Source organism: Vulpes lagopus, chromosome 19 (assembly GCF_018345385.1).
Source record: "Vulpes lagopus strain Blue_001 chromosome 19, ASM1834538v1, whole genome shotgun sequence".
Taxonomy (NCBI): Eukaryota; Metazoa; Chordata; class Mammalia; order Carnivora; family Canidae; genus Vulpes; species Vulpes lagopus.
The window spans coordinates 10,817,006-10,838,245 of NC_054842.1; the positions used below are offsets into that span (position 1 = coordinate 10,817,006).

The following is a 21,240-nucleotide window of genomic DNA, read 5'->3' on the forward strand; positions in this document are numbered from 1 at the left end:
CTTGATGAGCTGCTAAATGAAAAGCTGATCTGATTATTGTCCAGTGTTCCCACGTTGTCAGAAAGAAATATTTTTTAACAGAACTTCTTAGGGAAATTGGGACTTACTATTCATAAATGCATGGAATATTATTTAGTCTTACCTTTCTGCTGGGAGAGGTTTCTTCCCAAGGAGATTCGGATATAGAGTCCAGAGGAGACCACACCCTCGTTTCACAGCTTATTTTCTACTGTCTCTGTTTACGTTTAAGTTGGATTGATTAACAGCCACAATTATACATTAATTTAAGGGACCTAATCAAAAGAAGCCAGTCACTCATTCCCCTCTCTCTAAAGGAAGCTCATTGTCTTAGTGCTCAATAAATGTTTAATTAATGGATTTGATAGTTAACTATCCAAAAAGTGAATGGGCCTTCTTTCCAGTGCTGACTTGACTAATGTCTCTGTTGGAAGCGCACAATCTGAGCCTAAAGGTGATTCAAAAGTGTATGTTTTAGTGAAGGGGCGCTTTTACATTTCAGGTTCCATGTAGTCACTGCTTGATATGCCAATGGTCTAATATCATGACAAGTAGTACTTCCTCTGTTAAACCAGCTGGCGACACTTTGGGTTTCCAGGCACAGAGCCTGAAATTTAGAACCATTTGTCTTCTGCATTTTTGTTGTTGTTGTTGTTGCTGTTGTTGTTTAATGCAGTCTTTTGCATTAAAATGGATTAATTTATGTCAAACCCCAATGGCCAGCTCTAGAAGAAAAAGGTGTAAAAAGATAACCAAGTGTTTTTATGAAACATATTGCCCAAGGTCAATTTTGAAAAAGCAATTTGACAAAAAAACCACTTATTTCACCAGCTCATCAGGTATTTTGAAGCTTCTGTTTCTCCTTGGCTTAATGTTAGCATTTGTCTTCATTTCACAGAAGTTATTCATGTCATATCTTTGGTGAGACAATTGGGACAATTTCTGTTGTTTGAGAGAAGCAAATAAAAATTCTGAGCAATCTGTTACATTCAACAAATTTTTCTAAATGCTAGCTACCCACTAATTCTTCAGTACACTTCAATTTGATGGGAAAAACAGTTTGTCTTACTGTATTGTTGCAAATTTTACATTTCCTTTAATAACATTGTGTTTGCTTACAGCATTAGCAGGGCTTTAAAAATCTTAATTCCAAATTTAGATCAAGATATCTAAGTGATAGAAAATGCTTCATTTATTCCGGCATCTGAATAAAGAAATACAAACATAGAAGAGTTTTATCCCTTAGATGCTCGAATGGTGCGAATGTGTCTTAACCAGTTTTAAGAGAGTGCAAAGAAACAAAAGCCAAAAACACCACAGAAACTGAATATAGAAAAAGGAGACATCCATAAAAAAATTCCTCAACTATTGATTGATCAGTCATCTGATTTTAAATGTCTGACTCTAGTCAAACCAACTGCATATTCCTTAATACCGTATGTGAGGATTAAAATTGGGGGGATCAGTGCCTGGAAATGCTATTTACAATTCGAGTTTATACGAGAAACGCCGCTTTGACGAAAATAACTTTTTCTGTATGATGTGTTTGAATTCTGACTAGCAGAGCTAATCACCACTGGCTTATTTAGTTCTACAGAATTACTAGCAAAGAGACAAACGAGGAAGTAATTCCAGACAATGGATCTCACCAAAAATCATCTTAGTGTGTGTACTTTTTCCACTAGTGTGGTCACAGCAGTTGAGCGTTACCACTGTATGTAGTAAAATATCTTTAACACGGGGGAAGAAACTACCCACAATTATTTAAAGAACATGTTGGCCCTGAAACGTTAGCTTGCCTAAAACTACATATGCTGCTCCAGGGGTGAATAAGTGGGTTTTCTGCTCTTACCTATGTATAGAGACCTATTGTTTGCATGCATTAATCACAGGGATAAAAGCCTCCAGACAACTTTCACTGTTGCTTTTTGCACTCTCCATTGCTTTGGAGGAAAAATAAGCATAAACAACAGACAAACTGAATCGATCATAATGGTTTCAGCTTTAATCAATGCCAATCTTGCTGGATGACAATCGAGACCTTTCCAAGGGAAATGAAGACTCAACTTCGGCCTATTAAGACGAATCAGAAAGTGTTTTTGAGGAGTCGAAAATTAGTTTAAAAAAAAAAAAATCGCAAGCTGCCTGATTGATGACTCCTCCCATAAACAACACCATCCATTTCTCAAAAGTATTACCTTCGAAATGCATTTCCTCCAAAGAAACATCCCCACAAATAACCAGATAAAAATGGAATCTGTAAGAATCAACCTAATTGACGGGGCCCTAGAGCTCATCCGTGCCCACCGGTCGTTCGCTCCCAGCGCGACTTGTTGAACTGCGGACCGGGCGCCCGTCCTCCGGGGAGTTCACGGCCTTCGGGAGGGGACCGCGGGCGGCCCGGCCCCGGCTCACTTCCCGCCGGGACGCGGGGTCCACGGCCCGGACCCGGGGGGCCGCGCGGCGGCGCACGGCTCGGGGAGCGCGAGGCCCAGGCCGCCCGCGCCGCCGCCCCCCCGCCCCCGAGCGCCAGCGCCGAGAGGCCGCCTCCGGCGGGGAGCGGGCGGCGGGCGGCGCGAGGCAAGCGGGCGTCCGCCCCCGCGGCCCCCGGCGCCCTCGCCCGCCGTCCCGCGGAGCCGCGCCGCCGGGCGACCTCGCGCGTGTCCCGCCGGCCCGCGGGGAGCGGGCGGGGAGCGGGCGGGGAGCGGGCGGGGAGCGGGCGGGGAGCGGCCGGGGAGCGCGCGGGCGCCCCACCCCGGCCCCGGGCGGCGGGACGGCGGCGAGCGCGGGGCGGCGCGGGCGGCGCGGGGCGGCGCGGGGACTACTTTCCGCCGCTCTCGGCGCCCCGCCCCTTGTCCTCGCGCGGCGGAACGCTCCGCGCTGCGCCGGCGGCGGCAGGATACAGCGGCCACCGCGCGACTTATAAGAGCTCCTTGTGCGGCGCCATTTTAAGCCTCTCGGTCTGTGGCAGCCGCGCCGGCCCGGCCCTGGGAGCGCAGCGCAGGGGGAGGCGGAGACGGAGGAAGGTCCGCGGAGCAGCTCCAGCCCCCGCCGAGCCGCCACCGCAGGCCGAGGACGGTCGGACGCCAGCGGCGGGAGGAGCCTGTCCCCCTGAGGTGCTTGGGCGCCCCTTCCCTCCCCTTCGCTTCCGCGGCTGCTCCCGCCGCCTCTTCCGAGCCAAACTTCGTCGCGGGCGCGCGGTCCCGGCGGCGGCGGGGAGCCGGGCCCTGCGCGGCGCGGAGGCCCGGGGTGGGCGGCGGGGGCCGCGGGCTGGGGGCGCCGGGGAGGCGGCGGAGGGCGCAGGGCGGAGGGCGGCGGCCGGGCCCGGGTTCCGGTCGCGCGGCTCTTCGGGGCCCGGGGGCGCCGCCGGCGGGGAGGGGGCGCCGCGAGGGCGCGTCCGGGAGCTGGAGGGCCGGCGGGGGCGGGCGCGGGCGCGGGCGCTGGGGCGGCTGTGGTTTCCGTCCGGGGGCTCCGGCCGCGGCGAGTTTGGGGGAGGGACCCTGCGCCTCGGGATGCTCCGGGCCGGGGTGAGGGGCGGGGGCGGGGGCGGGGGCGGGGGGCGGGGTGGGGGCGCGGGTCGGGGGCTCCGCCTTCCCGGCCGCCGCGGGGCCTGGGGTCGGGGCGCCGGGCCTGGGACGCCGCCCGGGTCCCGTCTGCCGGCTCGGTAGGGCCAGTAGACTCGCTGCTCGGGTTCCTTGGTTTCGATCTTAAAGGGACGAATGAAGGGAATTCTTGAGGGGATCGTTACTGTTTTTTTATCCCCTGCCTCTGTGAGTTTGGCACCGGTGCTTGCTTAGATCCAGGCAACTTTAAACCTTAGAGGAACCAAACTACTAGCGCAGACGGCGCGATGCGTCAGTGGGGCTTGCACACAGCCCCGCGCCCCGCGCCCCGCGCCCCGCGCGTGTGTTTTCTCGTACCGCGCCAGGTGAGTGGAAGCGGCGTGGGCGCACCGAGGTCTCGGGGTTCATGGCGGGGGGCGTGAGACCCCGGTGAGAACAGGGCCGGGGGGCAGGGCGCCTGGCTTACTGTCCCTTACCAAGCGGAGGGCGGGATTCGGCTTCGGGGTGCCTCGGGAAGCTGGTTGGTAGAAAATGATCGATTCAAATACTTTTATGGCAGCTAAACATGATTTTTAGGACACTCTTCTTTCCAGCAGAGTGAATTCCATCCCCTCATCCCCCCCCCCCCCCCCCGCTGCGAAATTGACCACATAGAATTCAAGTGTTGCAACCTCTTTTGAGTGTTTTGTTTCGGGGGAGAGGATTTTGAACCGAGACTTAGGAAGTTCTCAAAAAGCCTGCTCCTGGATCCGCGAAACTTAAAAAGCTTCGGCAGTTGGGTGTAGTTGTTTCCTTGGTTTTCTGTTCCCTTTTGGAGGGAGCATTGTCTCCACACTTTCTATCTTCCAGACATCTGTGGTCTCCCCTCCCCCCCCCCCCCCCCCCCCCGAGTTTGTGAGTCGTGAATGAAGAGAGACTGGCCTGCTGGTATGCAGAGGTCGGCAAAAGGAAATCGAGGAGTGGTTTTAATGAAATGAGAGCTTTGTATCATGAATAGTGGTGGCTTAGACTAGACATCAACTTGAAGAGACGGCTATCCTTTGATAAAGTCTGGGCTAATGTTTTTCAGATCGCTGAAGTTATGAAGTATTTTGTGTGGAATTTAGGAAGCTCTTGCATTATTGTCAGTTGGTGAACATTGAGTACCCTTAGGTATCTTCGCGCTGCAAAAGAGTAGACGTAGCTTGAAATGTGCAAAACGCTGCCGTTAGGTGTCTGCTTAAATTAGTGACATAAATTTCTATTTTGGAGGCTTTGTTTTGGGTCCGAACCAGGGCGGCTGCGGTGTTTATTTTACTTTAACATTTAAACCCACACAATCTCTAGATTTAAGACAAAAAGTACCATTAAGGTTTACTTGAGAATGTCGTTTCTCAAAATTTGCTTAATTTGCACCCAGTATTCATTACTTTGACCCAGTCTTTGTTCCGAAGGCCATGTACAAGGCCAAGGCCCTAAAGTGATTGCAACAGTAACTTGAAAAACTTGCAGAAGACTGTTCTATAGGATTAAAGGAATGCTGAAACTATTCAACTCTGAAGTCCTTGAAGGGGAAATAAAATGTACTAGAAAGTTTAGTATAGCGTGCAACTTAGAGCCCTTGTGTGGAGTACTAAGCTTGCAACTCTTCCAGAGGCTGGAAGTCATTTTAAATAGCTTTCAGAGAAAGCTAAGCTTTAAAAATAAGGTGTTAATAAAGTAAAACATTCACTGGTCGTCAAGTGTCAAGAAGTATTCTAGTTTTCCTTCTTTTGAACTAATTGTTAATCTTCGTTTTTTGCTAAGATGATTATGTAGAATGCATGTGTACTCCCAATATTAAAACTTACCTAGCTGAATTGAGCTTCCTTCTGTTACTAGTTATGACTAGAATAAAAATTGTTCATATAAATAAAGTTTTGTGTGCCTGTTTTAATAGGTACTTCCCTCCCCAAATAGGAAGGGAAGACGTGAAGTAGGCAGATTTCTCAAAGGGTATTTGAAGATGTAGCACTTAAGGAAACTGTGTAGATATTCTTTTGTATTGTTGGGAGGGTAGGAAGGGGAACGTAACTATCCCTTGATCTAGCTAGGGATGTGGATCACTCAAAAGTTTGAATATCTTTTTTATGGTTACGAGTAGCAGTGAAATTACAATCGCCAAAAATGGACTAAGTATATTTAGTCAAATGAAACTTTTGTGTTATTGAAATGAAAGAACACAATCTGTCCAGTTATAACATGAATTTGTTAACCTTTCACAGTTTACTAGTTGTTGATAATCAATAATTGCAGACAGGTAGGTGGTAACTTTTGAGCTTGGTTGGAAGTATGCTTGCTTAACTGCTAACCCAGCTTGAATGATTTTTGTGTAGGACAAACTTCTAATAAAGTCTTAAAATTCTTGTGTAGTGCTACATACTGACTTGTGACATCGTTTATGAAAACATTAGTTGTATTAACTTTGTTTTCTTACGGTAGCTCTCTTGCTGGGAATTGTTGGGGATATATCTTTTGTTGAAATAGCTTGACTAAAAACATTTTTATACCATAAAAGTAAGTAGTAAACATAGCCTAGGAACTGCTTCTGATTATTCCAGAGCATGTGGCTGTTGCCTCCTGTACCCTTATATAGAGGATACTGATTTGCAGAATCCGTTCTCATTATTTAACAGACCATTGTTTATGTAATACCGTTCTAATTGTGTGATAGAGAACTAGGCTAAAATAAGTATATACTTAGGTTTCCATGAAGGGAAAATACATGATTTGTGTTGCTTGAAATGAGCAGGAACTAACTCATATAGTTTTTCATCATTTAAACTCAGGAGAAAGTTCTTTATTTCCTCTGTTTACTTAAGAACGCTGCTTCTGTTTTTGGGTTTCATGTGAGACAGCTTGACTTGAGTTTGAAACCTAGATCCATCTGCGGAGGTCTGAACAAAAAGTATGCATTAAGTCTACTTTGTCTAAAGAAAAAGATGCTCTTAACAGAGAAAGTCACATTAGGAACCCCTTTTTAGAGTTTAACTGCCTTTGTGAATTTGTTAATTGTGGGCACCTCTTCTTTTAAGAGTCATTACCCACCCCTAGAGTCTCCTTCAAATCTGAGGCAGCAGCAGAGTGAGAGTAGTGTTAGGGCATGCTTTCATTGCATGCTTTGGTCATGTTGAGTGCCCTCCAGTGGATATAATGTAATGCTTGTGATTTTTTTCCCCCCCTCATCAAGTTTGTGTGGAATATAGTTTTGAATAGTTCTGATGAGAAAGCATCAATCAAAAAACCTCTTGAATTCTAGAATAACTTATCTATATCAATACTGGTAATTAAAAGATTGGCTTGAGAAAATGTCATCTCAACCAATATTTGTAGGAGAAAGATCAAAGTTAAATTAGGGATTACATTTAGTGTAAGCCACTTTAAGTAGGTTGAATATATCATGGTGATAAAATTAAAAACTCACTATAATAATTTGGCGGTAAAAGATCATGTGTTTTGTCATCTTAAAGAATTACAGAAACTAAAATACTCAGAAAAAATTGTCAATTTGTCTAAAATCAGTTACACAGTAAAACATGAATAAGTGCTCAACTCAGTTATATTATCAAGGAATATTTCTGTTAAGAAATAGAAACCAAACTAGCTCAGTGTGTGTGAACTCTAGACTATAATGCCCTAGTTATACTATAGGCTCTTATTGTCTAAGGTTGTGGGTCAGGACGTACTATGCCAATATTTTGCCCTTTAAATTTTTCAGTAAAAACCTTTCTCCCTATTCCTGTATTAAAATTCTTATGTTTCTATTAATAACATTATTTTATAAATGTCCTTGTTTCAAACTGGATTCTGATCCAGTTTGAAATTGAAAGTCAGATATTAATTTTATGGAAAATCAGTTTAGAAAAACTTTAAAATGTTGCCTGTTTTCCATAATGGGTGGTTGAAGTGAAATCGAAAACTTGACTGTGGAGAAGTAATATGACATCACTGGCTCCATTTGCCTTTGACATTTAATTTTTTGAAAACATTGATGATTTTTTACTATTTAAGAAATACATTATTATGAGTTTTTTTTTAACACAGCAAGAATGCCTTGTTTTATGTAAATTATTGAAAATAGATTGTGTTTTTTCATAAAGGATCATTTTTGGAATTAATGTTCAAGTTGCTTCTTAGTATTTGCATCATTTATTGTTTCTTAAGGTCGAATAGCTGCTGTTCCAGTTTTCCAAGACTTTCATGAGATATGGATGTAGAAGTTCTTTTAAAAAGTTTGTACATACAGCTTACTTAAAGATTCTATTAGGAACTAAATTTATCTCTTAAAACTGGCTGCTTGTCTTCATTACTATAATATACAACATTTTGACATTCAAATAGGTGACTAAAGTAAGATTGCTTTTATAAAGCCATAAAGGATTGGTTTTCTATTCTAGTGGGAATGGCTACTCATGTTTCTAGGATCAGGCCATATAGGGTAACTGAGACCTTGTGGAATACAATAAATTGGAGAGTGTAAGTCCAGTCTAACTAAGTAGGCAGTCTTCAGCAGTTCCAGCGTGTGTGTGTGGGACTATAGTTCATGTTGCCACATCATCTGTGTTGTTGTTGTTGTTGTTGTTGTTACAGAATAATGTGCATCCTTTGATTTGCACATGTTGGTGAGTGAAATTCATGTTTTAAGACACTATTAAGCACAAATTAAATATACCGACTGCCAGTTTGTAACATCTTCAGTAGTTCCACTTAGAGTAAGTTCCTTATGGTAATGATTCTACTAAATGACTGAGGATAATACGAGTCTGTGGATTCATATAACAGGAAATAAGACTATTAAACTATTAGGGCCATGTTTGGGTCCTTGGAAAATGCCTTCTATCATTAGGAACTTAAAAGCACTTTTGTATTAACTCGTTCGTGAAATCTGGGAAACTCACTTGATTTTAGGAATTATAGTTTTGGTCAAGGAAAAGGAGAACTAACAACTCGATCATCTTAATTATAGTTTTTTAAAGTGCATTTTTAAAAGAGATACCAAAACTTTAATCTGTGAAGATATTAAAAATGCTGGACATATTCTAGCTTCGTGTACGTAGTCCTGTCAGCCTGAAGTTTTATTGATGTCTTTAAATCATGTCCTGGTTTTTATCTGAAGTCTACACTTTTAACATAAACTATTATCAGACCAAATCCAAAACTTCAGAGCAAAGTTTAGATAATGAAAGGTTAATTGAATGTAAGCTTTACTTAAATTAATGCATACTACTACTCAGAATACATTTATGCAGGCAGTTCAATAGATTTTGGTTAAATCTTTTGTTGCTAAGATGAAGTTTTTCATTTCCGGAATTAGAAAATTTTGAGTGTTTAGTCTGCAAACTATCTTTAAATCAGACTGTGTCTGGGCTGAAAATGCAGTGCATAGGGAAAATGCAGTATCTGAAAATAATGTTACAGTTGTGTATGTATATGATACGGTATAGAATACAAACAAACCTGATCAGTGGAGTTTTCACAGAGCAGCTATCTCAGGGATGCTTACTCCTTGGCCTATCCCACTATTCCTATGTAACTTTACTGTAAAGTTTCTCTTGTAATATTCTAGAAATTTCCTACCTCTTTAACTTGTTGAAAAGGCTACCCCCTCTGCCTCCAAAGCAGTTTGAATAGTGTGAACAGCTGGATAATGCTGGGGTGAAAATGCTTCATAGCTCTTCCCATTTTCCCCCCTATTTTTTTCTGTCCATTTCTTCATTAATGTTCCCACAGTTTTGTTTTCATAATTCACACATTGCTGTACTGATAGTTTCCTTTTAACTGATTTGTAGCAGGTTTAATAATTATTTTAAAAATGGGGCGGGGGGAGAGATATTTTTTAAAATGCCTGTACAGTTCTTTTAAGTTTGTCAGTCCTCATGGCATACAAACCGTATCTGTGATTAATAAATCTTTATCTTAAATGCTGATAGCTGATCTGACTTGGAAGTAAAAGATATGCAAAGGCCAAAGGGTTAGTTTAATAAGCTGCTTTTATTAAAAGGATTTTAGGATAGCTGAAATAGCTGTGATGTATGTGTGCATACATACATACATTTTACTGCACGTTTTTCATGTAAAAGTGTGAGAAGTTAGATTTACTGCAGAATTTCGTGGGAATGCAGTTTGAAGATGATCTTAAATGATTGTAGTAATTTGCTACACTGAGGGGTAGTTGTTATAAACTTTTTTTTTTTTTTTAAGTATAATTAAGTGGTTTGGGGGTAAGGATGTAGGGAGTGAGTCTGTCTTTGAGTTTTCCCAGATACTAGATGAATGCCATATGTGTAAAACAGGAACAAGGGCTTCTTGGAAACATTTTTCTATCTAACTGTGGAGATTCCCAAGTTGTATTCCATTCCGCTGTGTAGAAAGTGTTGGCTTAGACAGTTAAATTCTCTTCTGAGCTGCTGAAAGATTGCAGCAGTGTCAGACATTACTTCAATCTACTTAATAGTTGAGTTAGATATAAGAGAAGACATTAAATGTTACAGGAAACCCTAGTATGTGTGAACATAGAACTCTTTGGTTAGGTTAGTAAGTTTAGTCTCTCTTCTGGCAACTCTTCGTTATTTTTTTATATAGAAGATATTCTGTTGGAAAAGCCACATGAGACTGTGAAATTAAGTTTATATTGTTTTTCTAATTATGAATATTTCTGTGATCCATTCATGTAGTAAAACTGTTATTCTGTATCTGATAGTTGTCCTGTATGTCATTATTTCCTACCTTAATTCTGCTGTCATTTTTCCTGGGTCCTGAATCAGTGCCAATCTGATTCTGTTTCCCATTGAATAAGAAGTGAGGGGTTAGAAAGTTTAAGAGATTAAAAGTCTTGGAATATCTGAAGATTGGGGGTCAGTTGTGAGGCAGAGTAATGATAGTTAAATTGGTATTCCAAAAGTGGAAGCTGGGAAATATGAAAATTTGATTTTTTTTTTTTTTTTAAGAATACTTACTAATTATGCTTGAAGACTACCCTGGCTTTATGCTGAAGGGCCTCGGGTTTCTCCCTCTGCCTATACCCCAGATCATATTACATTTCTCTAGAAAGCTCTTAAGACAGGAAGACTATTTAACCTTCTCCACTCTTCGTGAGTCCCATCTCGCCCATCTGAAGCTAAGCAGGAACTTCTTCACCACTCTGTCAATCTGCATCAAGTGTCCATCTTTAAAATGGAGGAAATAGTATATCTTGGTTAGAGGCCAGTCCTGACCCATGCCTTTTCAAGGGTTTTGTTATTTAGTTATTATACCTGATTTTTCTGTGTTAGCCTTGTCCCTCCAGATTCTAATCCCATTGCTTTTTTGGTCTCCCATCTGCCACCTTTTATCATCCTCCTGAAATTCACTCAGTGTGCCAGCAAACCCCTTTTATTTTCAGCATATTTTGGGAATGTTCCCTTCTCTTTTTTACTCCCACTGTAACCTGGCTTCTTCCCTGAGCTTACAGCTTTCCCAGTTCCTTTTTTGCACACCTTTTACTACTAAACCAAGAGGTAGAGAAAGTGTTTTTATTTCTCATTGTCACGTCTTAACCATTATTTTCCAGAACTCCAAACTTTGACTCTCATGCCATCAAATTATAGTACTCACTACCACTCTTTATTTCAGTAATCTACCAACTTCCTGGGGGAAGTGTTGGGATGTTTGAGAAGAAGAAAAAGTGAGGGTCTTCTCCCTCCTTCCTTGAACACTTTATTAGCTTGGCTCACTGTCGTCTTTATTTCTGTCATAATTCTTGGTGATATCAGTGTTCGTGTAGAGAAGTGATACTCAAAATGTCATCTGGTCTGAACGGTTTGTTACTAGTATGGATTATGATAAGGGGTTTGTGCCAGAATCTAAATCACCTGTCACCAAATTCACTAGTTGAGTACAGTTGACTTTTTTCGTAGCAAGTCTTTTTTTTTTTTTTTTTTCCCCACAAAGGAAACAGTGTGTTGATTTATAATCTGGCACAAGCTGCTTATGGTGTCCTGGTCTGGCTTGATAAAAAAGATGCTTCCAATATTCTGGCCTATTTATTAGTTCCTTGGTTTCTTCTCCAGTGATCTTATTTTTCACTCTAAATTTCGTCCACATGTTGCCATTGTCAGGTCTTAGAATACCTTGCCTCCCCAATCTCATTTCAAGTGTCCTGCTGTCTTATTCCTCTGGTAAATACTTTGAATTCTAACAGTCCTTCGGCTCCACCAGAACCTATAATCTATCCAAGCTTTTCCGTATCATTCACCCTCACTTATATCTAGCTGAAATTTCATGTTGAATCATAATCACTTTCTTGTATATACTCTCAACAACTTCATCCCTTTCTGGCTTCATGCCCAATGGTCTCTGTTCTGTTAGTTCACCCTCTTTTATGACTGTATTTCTTTTTTTCTCAAACATCCCAGTACCTCCTCCCCTTTTCTCACTCATCTAATGCCCTTGCTTTCTATTTCACTAAGCATATTGAATAATTGAAAGGATTCCTGCATGTTCCCATATCTGTGACTGTTCCCTTTACTTTCTCTGTCACTGTGGATGAACTGTAGTGTTTATCTCATTTTAAAACACTTTTCTTCCTGTCTCCCTATTCACACACCACCTACACAAAATACATTGAAAAAACTTGCTTATATACACTTTTCTTTTGAGCCGCTACCAGCAACCATTATTAAAAAATTTTAGTCCTCATTTCATTTATTCTATGAGTAACATTTGGCACAGTTGCTTGAAACACTTTTTCTTTGGCTTCTAGGCCACCGTGTCTGCTAGCAGGTTTTCTTTGTACTTCATTGGCAGTTCCTTCTTAGTCTCCTTTACTTTTTTTGTTCTCTCTCCGACCTCTTTGTTTATGTGGCTAAGAGTTTGTTTTAGGACCACCTTTTTTTAAAAAAAAAAAAAACCACCTAGTTTCACAGCTTTAAACAGATAACATTAATTTGCTGATAACTTACAAATTTATATCCCTAGTATGGGTTTCTCCCCTGAACTCTAATGCTAATATCTAACTATTTTGAAAAAAATTAGGGGTGTCTAGAAACATCACAAACTTAACATATCTAAAACTGAGTTCCCAGTTTCCCCTAAGGCTGCTTCTCTTAGTTCCTAAATGCAACGGATTCTTTCTGGTTACTCAAGCTTCTAACCTGATTGTCCTTGACTCACACAGTATAACTAAACCCTGTCTGCAAATCTTGTGTGTTCTCCCTTTGAAAATATCCCAAACCTCATCATTTCTTACCATAGCCATGCCATTGTAATCATTTGCCTGGATTACTGCACATGCTTTCTCACAGGTCTCCCTGCTTACACCTTTGTTCCTCTAAAATGTAGAGGAACACAGTAGCCAAAGTAATCCTTTTAAAGCAATAGATCATGTAACTTTTCTGTCCAGAAACCTCCAGGTGCTTACCATCTCATTCAGGAAAGGCACAAGCCCCTCTTTTCAGCACTATCACCTACTACTCTCCCCCTCCTCTTCTGTGCTTAGTTTTTTGCTCCAACTGGTCAAGCTTGCTCTCCTAACGTGGTTCCCTTCCTCACCTCTTTCAGGCTTTTTCTTGCCGTCCTGTCTTAAAATCATAGTCCTTCCCTAACTTCCTATCTCCTTTCTTGCTTTATGTTTCTTCTTATCTTTTATCACTCTGTAACATAATAGATAACACAACATTTTATTTTTGTTTTCTTTTTTCTTAGCCTACCAGAATGTAAGCTCCAGAAAGACGGATTTTTGTCTGTGTCCTTGACTGTTTCCTTCCCAATGCCTAAAGTCATACTACATAGTAGTTACTTGGTAAATGAGTGCTGAGTGAATCATTACCTCATTTGGATATTCCAGACCTTTGCAGAGATGGTTCCTTCTTGCCATTTATGGCTCATGTTCAGATATCACTTCCACATTGAGGTCTTTCTGTTCACTCGTTTTCATTTCATCATATTCTTTTATTTGGTTTGTGGCATTTAATTATACTCTGAAGTAACATTGTTTGTTCTTTCTTCCTCTCCTGGTCTTGTCTTAATTTTGTGTCCCTGGTACCCAGAAGAGTGTCTGGAAGTTACAGGTGTTCAATAAAGGTTTGTTGGCTGGGGGAATGTTCTAGAATTGGACACCCTTTATTTTCCTCCAGCTAATGCCCCATTTATTTCACTGTTCCATTTCACAATGTGTCCCTATGGATTTGTCTCCACTTTTCATCTCCCATTCCAGTTCATGTTCTGCTTTCGTTATTCCAGTAAATATGCTCCATAGAGCTCCCTATTGGACCTGCGTGTTGACCCAACTATGTGAATGCTTTTTAGCTTTAGTCTTGCTGGACTACTTAGCATTTGGTATCTTTTTTTAAATTTATTTTTTCGTTTTTCCTTCTGTGACAGCACTCACCGGTTGAATTTTCTGTGGTGGTTGTCCAGTATGGTAACCACCAGCTACATGTGGCTATTGAGCATTTGAAATATGGTAATCTGAAGAAACTACATTTTTTTAAAATGAAATAAGATGTAAGTGTAAATAACCACATGTGACAAGTAGGTACCGTATTGGACAGTGGAGTTCTAGAAATATTCCCCCTTCTCTTCCCCTTTATTGCGATAAACTCAGTATCACAACCTAATTGTACAACCCAGATACCCAAGATTCTTGTTCTTCTTCTTTTTTTTTTTTTTAAGATTTTATTTATTTATTCATGAGAGACACAGAGAGACAGAGGCAGAGACATAGGCAGAGGGAGAAGCAGGCTCCATGCAGGGAGCCCGATGTGGGACTCGATCCTAGGACTCCAGGATCACACCCTGAGCTTAAGGCAGACACTCAACCACTGAGCCACCCAGGCATCCCCAAGATTCTTCTTTAATGCCTCTTATACTACTTTAATTTCTCTCATTTATTATAACCAGCCTATTGTAATCTATCTTTGGATAGAGTACTAGTACTCTATCTAGTACTAGTACTAGAGATATACTTTAGAGTATGTCTTCAGTGTAGGTATTTTTTGTGCTTTGTGCGACTACCCTAAGCCACCACCATCTATCACCTGGACTATTTGTTATAGTTTCTTTATAGGTTTCCTTTCTTTATTTCTTGTCCCCTTTCAGTTTTTTCCATTATAACCAAAATCAGTTTTTAAAAACTCAGTGGATCTTGGGGCATCTGGGTGGCTCAGTCAATTAAGCATTCACATACACACTTGGTTTCTGCTCAGGTGATGATCTCAGGGTCCTGGGATTGAGACCTACCTCAAGCTCTGAGATCAGCGGGAGTCTGCTTGAGATTCTTTCCCCATCCTCCCCTTTTTCTCCTTCCCCTGCACGTGCTCACTCTCTCAAGTAAAGTAAAATCTTTAAAAACTCAATGGGATTTTCTTATTTACCAGCTTGCAACCTTTCATGGACTTTCAGTAGCACTTAGGGGAAAAAAATGAATTCCTTATGAAAGGCAAGAGAGCCCTACATGATTTGGCTATTTTCAGCCTCATCTCATTGTACTCACTTTTCCACTTTAATTAAACACTCTGGTTTCAAGGTTTTGTTCTTAAAAGTGATCAGGTCTTCATGATTCTGGGCTTCTTCACATGTTATTTCTTGTTTCTGGAATGTTCTGCTCTATTCCTTACATGCTGTGTTTTACATCCTTTTTCAGGTCTCTGCTTTTGAAGGTTACCGTCAAGAAGCCTTTGGCCACTCTTAAGTAGGAACCTTCCACTTTCCTCGTGTCATTCTACTCTCTTCTCCCACTTGTTGCTTAGTTATACACCTATAGCTCTTTGCAGTTGTTTATTCAGTTATTATCTGTCTCCCTATCAAGGATTCAAGGACCATGTGTGTTTTAATTGCCACTGTCTACCCAGAATCTATTACACCTCCTTGCATGTAGCATTTGCATAAACATTTGTTGAATAAATTAAATTTATACATATATTTATGCCATTGATATTACAATGTTCTTGAACTGTTGAGAAAATGAAGGAAGGAATTGTTGGGAAACTTGCGGAAAAGAAAATCGTGATTAACATCATGAATTGGCAAATCAAGAAAACAAGATAATATACCAGTGAGGCATTCTGTATACCTCCAGGTTCACTCGTCCAAAAATACATTTTTGGACTAAAAATAGAACAGAGATTTAGAGCTATTCCTTGAAGGGTTTTTTTTTTTTTTTTGTATTGAGATAATAAAAGTAGTCACATTTTGGAAGTAAAAGCTTTCTAGCTCACTCTACTTTGTGTAATTTGCTACTCTTCCTAAATATGAGAGTCTCATGATTATGAAATCTGTTACTTATGCTAAGGCTGTCAAAGGCAGCAAAACTGTGCTTTGTTTGGGAGAGTGACATAAACTTCATGTGCATGGTGGGGTATAGAAGATTGCTAAAGATTAAGAATCAGGGGGCCTGGGTGGCTGTCAGTTAAGCATACAACTCTTGATTTTAGCTCAGGTCACGGTCTCAGGGTCCTGAGATTGATCGAGCCTTATGTGGGGCTCTGGTGCTTAGCCTAGAGTATGCTTGAGATTCTCTCTCTGCCTTACCCTCTGCCTCTCCCCTGCTTGTGCACTCGCTTCCACTCTTTCTCAATAAATAAAATCTTTTTTAAAAAGCAGATTACAGTAAGAATCTGTGTTGTCTTAACGATGAGGTGTTTATTTTTATTTCTATTTTTTTTGATGACGTGTTTCTTAAGGAGCTCATCGTGTGGTTACTCTGTGAAGTCACATTCGTTTTATACTTAAGTTGAGTTGCTGACTAATATAACATAAGAGTTAGATCATATGCTTCTTCTGCAGTGGTAGCCCTTTGCAGTGTCAGCAACATGTATGGCATTTTTAACAGATTTAAAAATGCAATGCCAGAGTCCTATCCCAGCTCTCCTGGGTTAGAGAACCATGGGGATGGCGCAGAGTCCTCTCTATTTTTTAAATTTCCAGGTTGAAACCATTGGAAGGATCTGGTAGCCAGTTGAAAAGGTCCTTCAAACAAACTTGGAGGTCTTCATAGAAAAAAAAAAATTTAAGAGGCATACATACATTGAAGCCGAATTCTGGTTTAGTCCGTGCTGTTTTTAACAGCCTGAAATGTTTTTCCCAAATAAATGGTCCTGATGTGGCGTTCATATGTCATTTGTTCCAGTTTAGTTTTTCATATAACCTGTTTCTGAAGATACAGGCAGAGGCAGTATATGACCTCAGTAACCTATTCACTTACTTAAAACCACTTTCTGTTACTTGTCTTCACGTTAGGTTTAACATAGTTAATTAAAATATAAACTCATTTTTTATTCTCAGTGAAAGTATGTAATAAATAGATGAGAATGGGCAGCTACTGTCTTCCACCTGTTTTTGTATGGCCTGCGAACTAAGAATAATTTTTATTTTTTTTTAAGGGCTGATTAAAAAGCCAAAAGAAGGACAAGATCTTATGACATGTGAAACTACATGACATTGCAAATTTGCAGTTTCCATGAGTAAAGTTTTATTGGAATACAGCCATGCTTGTTAGTGTGCTTATTGTCTGTGACTGTTTTCACACTGTAATAATAGTTGAGTAGTTGCAACAAAGATCTTTTTTAAAAAAACATTTTTATTGTTGAGGTATAGTTGACATACAGTGTTGTGTTTCATGTGTACAACATAGTGATTTGACAGTTCTGTACATTACTGCTCATGATGATAAGCCTAGTCACTGTTTGACACCATACAACACTATTACAATATTATCAACTATGTTTCCAATGCTATACTTTTCATCTCTGGGTTGTATTTATTTTATAATTGAGAAAAAAATGCAAATATATAACTGGGAATTTGTTACTTAATCCACTTCAACTATTTCACCCATCCCCCACTCCTTCCCTCTCTCTGGCAACCACTAGTTCCCCTTATTTATGAGTGTTTTTTTGTTCATTTGTTTTTTAGATTCCACATAAAAGTGAAATCATACGGTATTTTTCTTTGTCTGAATTAGTTCACTTGGCATACTTCCTGCATGGTGCATCCATGTTGTTATGAATGGCAAGATTCCTTTTTTTTTTTTTTTTTTTTTTTTTTTATGGCTGAGTTAATATTCGATTGTGTTTGTGTATATACCACATATTTATCCATTCACCTGTGGAAGGACATTTAGGTTGCTCCCACATCTTGACTCTTGTAAATAATGCTGCAGTGAACATGGGGTGCATATATCTTTTCCAAGTAGTGTTTTTGTTTTCCTTGAATACCTATCTGGTTGTGGAGTTACTGGATCATATGATATTTCTACTTGTAATTATTTGAGGAATCTTCCATACTGTTTTCCACAGTGGTTGCACCAATTTCCGCTGCCACCAACAGTGAACAAGGGTTTCCTTTTCTCTATATTCTTGTCAGCACTTATTGTTTGTCTTTTTGATATTAGCCATTCTGGTTTGTGTGAGGTGATACACATTGTGGTTTTGATTTGCATTTCCCTGGTGATTAATGATGTTGAGCATCTTTTGATGTGTCTGTTGGCTATATGTAGGTCTTCTTTGGAAAAATATTTGTTCAGGTCCTCTGTCTAGTTTTGAATTAGACGTTTGGGGGCTTTTTTAGTCTTGAGTTGTGTAAGTTCTTTATATATTTTGGATACTAAGCCTTTATTGGATATATCATTTGCAAAACATTTTCTACCATTTAGTAGGTTGCCTTTTCATTTTGTTGGTGGTTTCCTTTGCTGCCCAAAGCTTTTTATTTTGGTGTAGTCCAGTTTTATGGTCTACAAAGCCTATAATAATTACTATCTGGCCCTTTACAGAAAAAGTTTGCTGACCTGTTTCGGATAAGATACACTTTTCATAAATTCATGTTCCTAAAGGCATTTACGAAGTGTCATAGGTTATACCTAATTGTTGGCTGTAGCCTTATATTGCATTTCATTTTTCCTAAGGCTTAGTTTTTAAACATTTTCTTATGGGCACATTCAGTCCATCAAATATTTAAAAACTTAGTATGTGCTAAGCACTTGTTAGTTACAATGAGAAACTAAAGATACAGCCCTAGCCCTCACAGAGTTTACACATTGAACTTTTTTTTTTAAGGCCTGTGTGCTGTATGGTGGGAAACTTATAACAAGTGAAAAAGAGGAAGGTTATTGCTAAGGAATATAAAGCAATGCATTAATTACTTCTAGAAGTCAGTGAGTCCCTGCCATTAATTCTGTCTATAACCTGAACCTGGAGATTAACATCTAGAAATAAATTCTTTCTTGAAAGAAACTCCTATCTCCTTGGCATAATATACTCATGTTTGAAAATTTTTCATTTTTTTTATCAGCAGTAGTGCTATCTAGCTAGGCACAGAGTCAAAGTATGAAGCATATAATGATTCACATCTTAGATGGATTTCTTTTTCTTGTAATCTATTGGAAGAATGTATTTTTTTCTAACCTTTCTCTTGCATTGATTTGCAACATTGTGAAATACTGAGCTGTTTATTAGTTATACTCTGAAATTAACTGCTGCTAGTCAGGCTTTTAATCTGATAATTTGGCAAATGATGTAGACATTATAAGGTTTCTAGGAAGATTCAGTGAGGTAACATTAGATTCAGAACTAGAATTATTAAGCATTTAAATATGATACAATATTAAATATGTCAAGGGCAGAATTAGATGTTTACCAGATACTACAAGGCAATATCCTAAAATTATGTTAAAAAAATTATCCTAAAATTATGCTAAAATTATCCTAAAATATATTTAAAATAAGTCCATCAAATCTGTCATTACATTGTGATGCTTAGAATAGTGCCATTTTGATAGAAAAAGAACTGAATGAAAATCTGTATTAAATTACTGAAAATAGGAAAATTATTGATAAAATTAAATTTCATTTGTCAAAATATTTTGAAATGCAGGAAGTTTGATTTCCTTGCTTTCAGAAACATTTTTCCAGAGAATGTCTTTTTTTAAGTTTTTTGGTTTTGTTGTTGTTTTGCCTTGAGATACTAATGGTTGGCTGAGACGGTTCCACATTTCTTTAGCAGAAAGTATTTTTTATAGGCCACTTAGCTTGTATGCTTAAAAACATTTCCTTAATGCTATCACTGGTTAACACATAATGGGGCTAAATGATAAGTTTTCTTGGGCAGGCATCATTTCTAATACTGATGTTTTCTTTATATAAATTTAATTCTGGGAGTGTATTTAAAGATATCTTAAAATTTGCAAATGCTGTGCATATTAAATATGTGTTGAATTTTTTTTCCCTATGTATCTTTTTTCATTCTTTCTAATGGCTACATAGTTATCCACTACCCCTTCTCACTTAGATGATGTACAATTTCTAGTGGCTTCCTGATTGGCTTCCCTGCTTTTCTTTTGGTCTCTCGTCATCTTTTTTTTTCTTTTTAAAGGATTTTCATTTACTTATTTTAGAAAGAGAGAAAGTGAGAGCAGGGGGAAGGGCAGAAGGTGAGGGAGAGAGAGAATCTCAAGCAGACTCTGCTAAGTGCAGAGCCTGATGCAGGGCTTGATCTCAATACCCTGATAACATGACCTGAGCTGACACCAAGAGTCAGGTACTTAACTGACTGAGCCACCCAGGTGCCCTACCATCTTTTTAACATACAGACACTAGAGTGAACTGTAAAAGGCCTAAATCACAGTACATTCACGTCCAGTGGCTTCCTAGTGCACTTTGGATTTCATTCAACATCCTTATTGATCTGGTCTTTTCCTCGCTTCATAGTTCCCTCACTTCTCATTATGCTGGTGATCTGTAGTACCTTTCCCAAAGTTCATACCTTTCTTTACACATTTTCTCTGCATGAAGTGTTCTTCCTCTTCTTTAGTTGGCTGGCTGTAACTCCTCTTCTGCTCAAATGTTCCTCCATCATACCTCACTGTTACCTAGAGTTGCCCTTCTCCTCAGCCAGTCACTGTTCTCACCTTCTTTATTTCCTTCACAACAGTTCTCTTTTTGTTTTTATTGCTTAAATTTCTAATAATGCAAGCTTTACTAGATGTATGAGCTTGATTCTGTGACTCTTCGTCACTGTTATTGCAATGCCAGTAACATGAAAGGTGTTAAATTTGTTCAGTTATGAAAATACATTTCATTTAATGGATAAATTATTTTTATTTATTCCCTTGTTGAGGAGCATTTGGGTAATATCCAAAAATTTCTATGAATGCTTCACTGTGTAGACATGTTGGCATGCTTCTGTGAATATTCCTGCAGATTACATTTATATTTTAAAAATGGGGGCAGCTCCGGTGGCTCAGAGGTTTAGCGCCTGCCTTTGGCCCTAGGGCGTGATCCTGGAGACCCAGGGTCAAGTCCCACGTCAGGCTCCCTGCATGGAGCCTGCTTCTGCCTCTGCCTGTGTCTCTGCCTCTCTCTCTGCCTCTCTCTCTCTCTCTCTCTCTCTCTTTCTGTATCTCTCATGAATAAATAAATAAAATCTTTTTTAAAAATTAAAAATTTTAAAAATAAATAAAAATGGAATTTCAGAGTGAGAGGGTGTTTATATTTAATGGGTAGTGCCAACTTCCAAAAAGTTTCTGCCAGTTTAACTACAGTTAACTCTTGAATAACGTGGGAATTAGGAACATCAGACCCCATGCAGTCCAAAGTCTCTGTATAACTTTGATTCCTCCAAAGCTTAGCTTGCTAATAGCCTACTGTTTATAGAAACAAACAAAAAAAAG

General features: G+C 39.9%; 1 protein-coding gene across 3 annotated transcripts in view; it reads left to right on the top strand.

The window, feature by feature from the left end:
- Window positions 1–2,904: 2,904 nt before the first annotated feature.
- The window catches only part of CTNNB1 (catenin beta 1), a 39,904-nt gene continuing 21,568 nt past the window's right edge, over window positions 2,905–21,240 (top strand). For all 3 annotated transcript variants that reach the window (XM_041734028.1, XM_041734029.1, XM_041734030.1), the window contains exon 1: window positions 2,905–3,134. The gene's annotated coding sequence lies outside the window, so the exon portion shown is untranslated. The remainder of the gene's footprint in view (window positions 3,135–21,240) is intronic.